At 46.5% G+C, this 7,500-nt stretch overlaps 1 protein-coding gene across 1 annotated transcript in view; it reads right to left on the bottom strand.

Moving 5' to 3' along the window:
• LOC112239935 (ecto-NOX disulfide-thiol exchanger 1-like) overlaps window positions 1-7,500 on the bottom strand; it is a 112,328-nt gene that overhangs the window by 6,937 nt on the left and 97,891 nt on the right. The gene's annotated exons all lie outside the window — the stretch shown is intronic.

A 7,500-nucleotide genomic window follows, 5' to 3' on the forward strand; every position in this document is an offset into this window, starting at 1 on the left:
GAGGTTGAGGGGGATGGAGGAGAGGGTGAGGGGGATGGAGGAGAAGTTGAGGGGGACGGCGTGTGACAGAGAACAACCCACTAGAGAGGTGGCCACCCCCACAGAGAAGCCAGCAGAACAGCCCACCTCAGCACCCAACAAAAGTCTCGACACCACAGCAGAACAGTCCACACCAGACCCTGACCATAGAGTCGACACCACAGCAGAACAGTCCACACCAGACCCTGACCATAGAGTCGACATCACAGCACAACAGACAAATGAAGAACCCCAAGCCCAGAGGCTCTCACCCCCTCTGAGCACCCCCTGTCAGCCACCCTGATAGCCCTTCTGTCAACCCCCACACCCACTGAGGACAAACACAAGACACAGATTGTACTACTTATGGACTCAAATGGGAAATATATAGAAGAAAAAAACTTTTTCCCAAACACAGTGTGTCTAAACTCTGGTGTCCAAACACCCAGCGCGCCCTAGACCTTCTGTCTGAGGCCAAACTAGGCTCACCCAGCCACATAATAATACACACAGGCACAAACGACCTGAGAGCACAGCAGGAAAGAGTGGCCACAGCACTGAAGGGAGTGATTGAAAAGGCTTCTTCTACTTTCCCCAACGCACAAGTGGTTATCTCCACCCTGCTACCACGAAAAGACTTCCACCCCGCCACAATACAGCGGGTAAATGCAAGTATTTCCCGTGACTGTGCCTCAAAACCAAACGTTTTCCTGGCCCACCACTCCACCCTGGACTTGAACAGCCTCTATGACCAGGTCCACCTCTACAAGGCAGCAGTGCCCACCTTTGCCCGAACTCTAAAGGACATCGCTCTCAAACGTATCCCCAACACTTCACACAGGAGCAACAGATCAATAGACACCCCACCCAGACCACCCAGACCAGCGAGACACCCTCCCAGATCTGCAGGACCCCCTGGACCTACACATAGAGGACCCACACCAAGAGGAATTACATCCAGACCACAGTACACCCAGACACATCCACACCCCCACCCCAACCAATCAACACCCCCCACGTCAACCATGCCCACACTCCATTTAGGCCCCCTCAGATCAGACCTATGCCACTCCTGCCCACCCCATGCACCCCACCCCCGCAAAGAGGGCCTCAACATGGAAGCCACACATACGCCCAGGTAGTGAGCGGGCAAACAGTCCCAACCCCCACTCTCACACTCGCCCAAGCCAATGGCATGTACCAGATGCTCAGCAGGCTCTGCTCACACTTACTGGCCTGAGGCCAAACCACGACCAACAACATTGGACACTCTATGGAACAAAAAGCCTTCACTATATTATCCTGGAATATCCAAGGCCTGAGGTCATCTGCCTTTGGCCTAAAGAGCAGAAACCCGGACTTCACCAAAGAAATCGGTAATACAGACATTGTCATCCTGCAAGAAACCTGGTATAGAGGAGATGGACCCACTGGTTGCCCTCTAGGTTACAGAGAGCTGGTAGTCCCATCCACCAAACTACCAGGTGTGAAACAGGGAAGGGACTCAGGGGGCATGCTAATTTGGTATAGAGCAGACCTAACTCACTCCATTAAATTAATCAAAACAGGAACATTCTACATTTGGCTAGAAATTCAAAAAGAAATTATCAGAGAAAAATGTCCTCCTGTGTGCTACCTATATCCCCCACTAGAATCCCCATATTTTAATGAAGACAGCTTCTCCATCCTGGAGGGGGAAATCAATCATTTCCAGGCCCAGGGACATGTACTAGTCTGTGGCGACCTAAATGCCAGAACCGGACAAGAACCTGACACCCTCAGCACACAGGGGGACAAACACCTGCCTGGAGGTGACAGCATTCCCTCCCACATATGCCCCCCTAGGCACAACTATGACAACATAACCAACAAAAACGGGTCACAACTCCTGCAGCTCTGTCGCACGCTGGGTATGTACATAGTCAACGGTAGGCTTCGAGGGGACTCCTATGGTAGGTACACCTATAGCTCATCTCTTGGCAGTAGTACTGTAGACTACTTTATCACTGACCTCAACCCAGAGTCTCTCAGAGCGTTCACAGTCAGCCCACTGACACCCCTATCAGACCACAGCAAAATCACAGTCTACTTAAACAGAGCAATACTCAATCATGAGGCATCAAAGCCAAAGGAACTGAGTAACATTAAGAAATGCTATAGATGGAAGGAATGCAGTTTGGAAACCTACCAAAAAACAATTAGGCAACAACAAATTCAATCACTTTTAGACAATTTCCTGGGTAAAACGTTCCACTGTAATAGTGAAGGTGTAAACTTGGCAGTAGAAAATCTTAACAGTATATTTGACCTCTCAGCTTCCCTATCAAATCTAAAAATCTCAAATAGAAAACCGAAGAAAATTAACAATAATGACAAATGGTTTGATGAAGAATGCAAAAATCTAAGAAAGAAATTGAGAAACCTGTCCAACCAAAAACATAGAGACCCGGAAAACCTGAGTCTACGCCTTCACTATGGTGAATCACTAAACAATACAGAAATACACTACGGAAAAAGAAGGAACAGCATGTCAGAAATCAGCTCAATGCAATTGAAGAATCCATAGACTCTAACCACTTCTGGGAAAATTGGAAAACACTAAACAAACAACAACACAAAGAATTATCTATCCAAAATGGAGATGTATGGGTAAACCACTTCTCCAATCTTTTTGGCTCTATAACAAAGAATAAAGAGCAAAAACATATACATGATCAAATACAGATCTTAGAATCAACTATTAAAGACTACCAGAACCCACTGGATTCTCCAATTACATTGAATGAGTTACAGGACAAAATAAAAACCCTCCAACCCAAAAAGGCCTGTGGTGTTGATGGTATCCTCAATGAAATGATCAAATATACAGACAACAAATTCCAATTGGCTATACTAAAACTCTTTAACATCATACTTAGCTCTGGCATCTTCCCCAATATTTGGAACCAAGGACTGATCACCCCAATCCACAAAAGTGGAGACAAATTTGACCCCAATAACTACCGTGGAATATGTGTCAACAGTAACCTTGGGAAAATCCTCTGCATTATTATTAACAGCAGACTCGTACATTTCCTCAATGAAAACAATGTACTGAGCAAATGTCAAATTGGCTTTTTACCAAATTACCGTACAACAGACCATGTATTCACCCTGCACACCCTAATTGACAACCAAACAAACCAAAACAAAGGCAAAGTCTTCTCATGCTTTGTTGATTTCAAAAAAGCCTTCGACTCAATCTGGCATGAGGGTCTGCTATACAAACTGATGGAAAGTGGTGTTGGGGGTAAAACATACGACATTATAAAATCCATGTACACAAACAACAAGTGTGCGGTTAAAATTGGCAAAAACACACACATTTCTTCACACAGGGTCGTGGGGTTAGACAGGGATGCAGCTTAAGCCCCACCCTCTTCAACATATATATCAACGAATTGGCGCGGGCACTAGAAGAGTCTGCAGCACCCGGCCCCTGCTAGAATCCGAAGTCAAATGTCTGCTGTTTGCTGATGATCTGGTGCTTCTGTCACCAACCAAGGAGGGCCTACAGCAGCACCTAGATCTTATGCACAGATTCTGTCAGACCTGGGCCCTGACAGTAAATCTCAGTAAGACCAAAATAATGGTGTTCCAAAAAGGTCCAGTCACCAGGACCACAAATACAAATTCCATCTAGACACTGTTGCCCTAGAGCACACAAAAAACTATACATACCTTGGCCTAAACATCAGCACCACAGGTAACTTCCACAAAGCTGTGAACGATCTGAGAGACAAGGCAAGAAGGGCATTCTATGCCATCAAAAGAAACATAAATTTCAACATACCAATTAGGATTTGGCTAAAAATACTTGAATCAGTCATAGAGCCCATTGCCCTTTATGGTTGTGAGGTCTGGGGTCCGCTCACCAACCAAGACTTCACAAAATGGGACAAACACCAAATTGAGACTCTGCACGCAGAATTCTGCAAAAATATCCTCCGTGTACAACGTAGAACACCAAATAATGCATGCAGAGCAGAATTAGGCCGATACCCACTAATTATCAAAATCCAGAAAAGAGCTGTTAAATTCTACAACCACCTAAAAGGAAGCGATTCACAAACCTTCCATAACAAAGCCATCACCTACAGAGAGATGAACCTGGAGAAGAGTCCCTAAGCAAGCTGGTCCTGGGGCTCTGTTCACAAACACAAACACACACTACAGAGCCCCAGGACAGCAGCACAATTAGACCCAACCAAATCATGAGAAAACAAAAAGATAACTACTTAACACATTGGAAAGAATTAACAAAAAAACAGAGCAAACTAGAATGCTATTTGGCCCTACACAGAGAGTACACAGCGGCAGAATACCTGACCACTGTGACTGACCCAAAATTAAGGAAAGCCTTGACTATGTACAGACTCAGTGAGCATAGCCTTGCTATTGAAAAGGCCGCCGTAGGCAGACATGGCTCTCAAGAGAAGACAGGCTATGTGCTCACTGCCCACAAAATGAGGTGGAAACTGAGCTGCACTTCCTAACCTCCTGCCCAATGTATGACCATATTAGAGAGACATATTTCCCTCAGATTACACAGATCCACAAAGAATTCGAAAACAAATCCAATTTTGAAAAACTCCCATATCTACTGGGTGAAATTCCACAGTGTGCCATCACAGCAGCAAGATTTGTGACCTGTTGCCACGAGAAAAGGGCAACCAGTGAAGAACAAACACCATTGTAAATACACCCATATTTATGCTTATTTATTTTATCTTGTGTCCTTTAACCATTTGTACATTGTTAAAACACTGTATATATATATAATATGACATTTGTAATGTCTTTACTGTTTTGAAACTTCTGTATGTGTAATGTTTACTGTTAATTTTTGTTGTTTTTCACTTTATATATTCACTTTGTATGTTGTCTACCTCACTTGCTTTGGCAATGTTAACACATGTTTCCCATGCCAATAAAGCCCTTGAATTGAATTGAATTGAATTGAGAGAGAGAGAGACAGGGAGAGAGAGAGAGACAGGGAGAGAGAGAGACAGGGAGAGAGAGACAGGGGGAGAGAGAGACAGAGAGAGAGAGACAGAGAGAGGGAGAGAGAGAGAGAGAGAGAGACAGGGAGAGAGAGAGAGAGAGAGACAGAGAGAGAGAGAGAGACAGAGAGAGAGAGAGAGACAGGGAGAGAGAGAGAGACAGAGAGAGAGAGAGAGACAGGGAGAGAGACAGAGAGAGAGACAGGGAGAGAGAGAGAGAGAGAGAGAGAGGGGGGGAGACAGGGAGAGAGAGAGACAGGAAGAGAGAGAGACAGGGAGAGAGAGAGACAGGGAGAGAGAGAGAGACAGGCAGACAGGGAGTGAGAGAGAAAGGGAGAAAGGGAGAGAGAGAGACAGGGAGAGAGAGAGACAGGGAGAGAGAGAGAGAGAGAGAGAGAGAGAGAGACAGGGAAGGGAAAACAGACTGTTCAGCTCCAGTTGTCCTCCAGAGCTGCAATCTGCATCTTGCTGACGTGTCGTGCAATAAATGCAATAAACGCTGGTCCGAGCACAAAGAGCACTTGAGTTGATTACTGAAGTCCTGCAGAGGTAGCACAGCCAGTCAGGGAGAGAGGATATAGTGCAGTCCCCTGGGAACCCAGAGCCAATATGTATTCCCCTGATTTATGTGATGTAACATTGGGGGGGGCTGTTTGCAGATTGCAGACGAGTGTGTATCCATGCATGCTGGCGCGTGTCTGTGTGTGTGTAGGTGTGTGTCCCTTATAGATGCCTGTGTTGGTTAAAAGCTGTGTTGAAAAGCCCAGAAGCTGTGGTGTCTGCGGCAGGCAGGGAAGCAGGCAGGGCGGCTTGCTGGCAGGGAGATAGAGAACTCTGCCTCTCCTCTCCTTCATGTTGGCTTTCTGTGGGCCGTGCTAAAAGAGATAAATGTTCTGCTGCCTACTCCTCTCTCCTCTCTGCTCTCCTCTCTGCTCTCCTCTCTGATCTCCTCTCTGATCTCCTCTCTACTCTCTGCTCTCCTGTCTGCTCTCCTCTCTGATCTCCTCTCTGATCTCCTCTCTCCTCTGCTCTCCTCTCTGCTCTCCTCTCTGCTCTCCTCTCTCCTCTGCTCTCCTCTCTGCTTGGTCACTTTAATAAATGTAACACGAGTCACTTTAATATTACCACTTTAAAAATGTTTAAATATCTGGCATTACTCATCTCATATGTATATACTGTATTATATACTATCTATTGCATCTTAGTGTATGTGCTCTGATATTGCTCATCCATATATTTATACAGTATATTATTATTATTTTCCTTTATTTAGATTTGTGTCGATTAGTTAGTTGTTGTGGAATTGTTAGATATTACTTGTTAGTTATTGCTGCACTGTCGGAACTGGAAGCACAAGCATTTCACTACACTCGCAATAACATCTGCTGACCATGTGTATGTGATTTGATTTCCACTCCTCTCTCCTCTCCTCCTCTCTTCTGTCCTCTCCTCTCCTCCTCTCTCCTCCTCTCTTCTCTCCTCTCTCTCCTCCTCTCTGCTCTCCTCCTCTCTCCTCTCTCCTCCTCTCTCTCTTCTCTCCTCTCTTCTCTCCTCTGCTCTCCTCCTCTCTCCTCTCTCCTCCTCTCTCTCTCCTCTCTCTCTCTCCTCTCTCTCTCTCCTCCTCTCTCTCTCTCTCCTCCTCTCTCTCTCCTCTCCTCTGCTCTCCTCCTCTCTCATCTCTCCTCTCTCCTCTCTCTTCTCTCCTCTCCTCTGCTCTCCTCCACTCTCCTCTCTCCTCTCTCGTCTCTTCTCTCCTCTGCTCTCCCCCTCTCTCCTCCTCTCTCCTCTCCTCTGCTCTCCTCCTCTCTCGTCTCTCCTCTCTCCTCTCCTCTCTCGTCTCTTCTCTCCTGCTCTCTCCTCTCATCTCTCCTCTCCTCTCTCCTTTCCTCTCTCCTCTCTCCTCTCTTCTCTCCTTTCCTCTCCTCTCTCCTCTCCTCTCTCCTCTCTCCCTCTCTCCTCTCTCCTCCTCTCTCCTCCTCTCTCCTCCTCTCTCCTCCTCTCCTCTTCTCTCCTCTCTCCTCTCCTCTCTCCTCTCTGCAGCACCAAAGGGAACTCCGCTTTCTAGCTGTACATCTGAGAATTGGCACAGGACTATTTTGTGCTTGTTGTATGGAGATTCATACAATGACAGGAAACACAAGGAAATCAGGCTAATACAATCAGTTCAGTCAGAATCAGATAGAGGCTGCTTTTCATTTGTGATGAAATTATATTTATGGGAGCTGAAAGGGAGGAAAGTAGAGGGGGAGGAGAGAGGGAGAGAGATAAAGGGGGAGGAGAGAGGGAGAGGTAGGGGGAGGAGAGAGGGAGAGGGGGAAGAGAGAGGGAGAGAGATGCAGAGGGGGAGAGAGATAGAAGGAGAGAGGGATAGAAGGGAGGAGCGAGAGGGAGAAATAGCGGGGGAGGAGAGAAAGGGAATGGTAGAGGGGGAAGAGAGAGA

The sequence above is a fragment of the Oncorhynchus tshawytscha genome, linkage group LG03, assembly GCF_018296145.1.
Source record: "Oncorhynchus tshawytscha isolate Ot180627B linkage group LG03, Otsh_v2.0, whole genome shotgun sequence".
Taxonomy (NCBI): domain Eukaryota; kingdom Metazoa; phylum Chordata; class Actinopteri; order Salmoniformes; family Salmonidae; genus Oncorhynchus; species Oncorhynchus tshawytscha.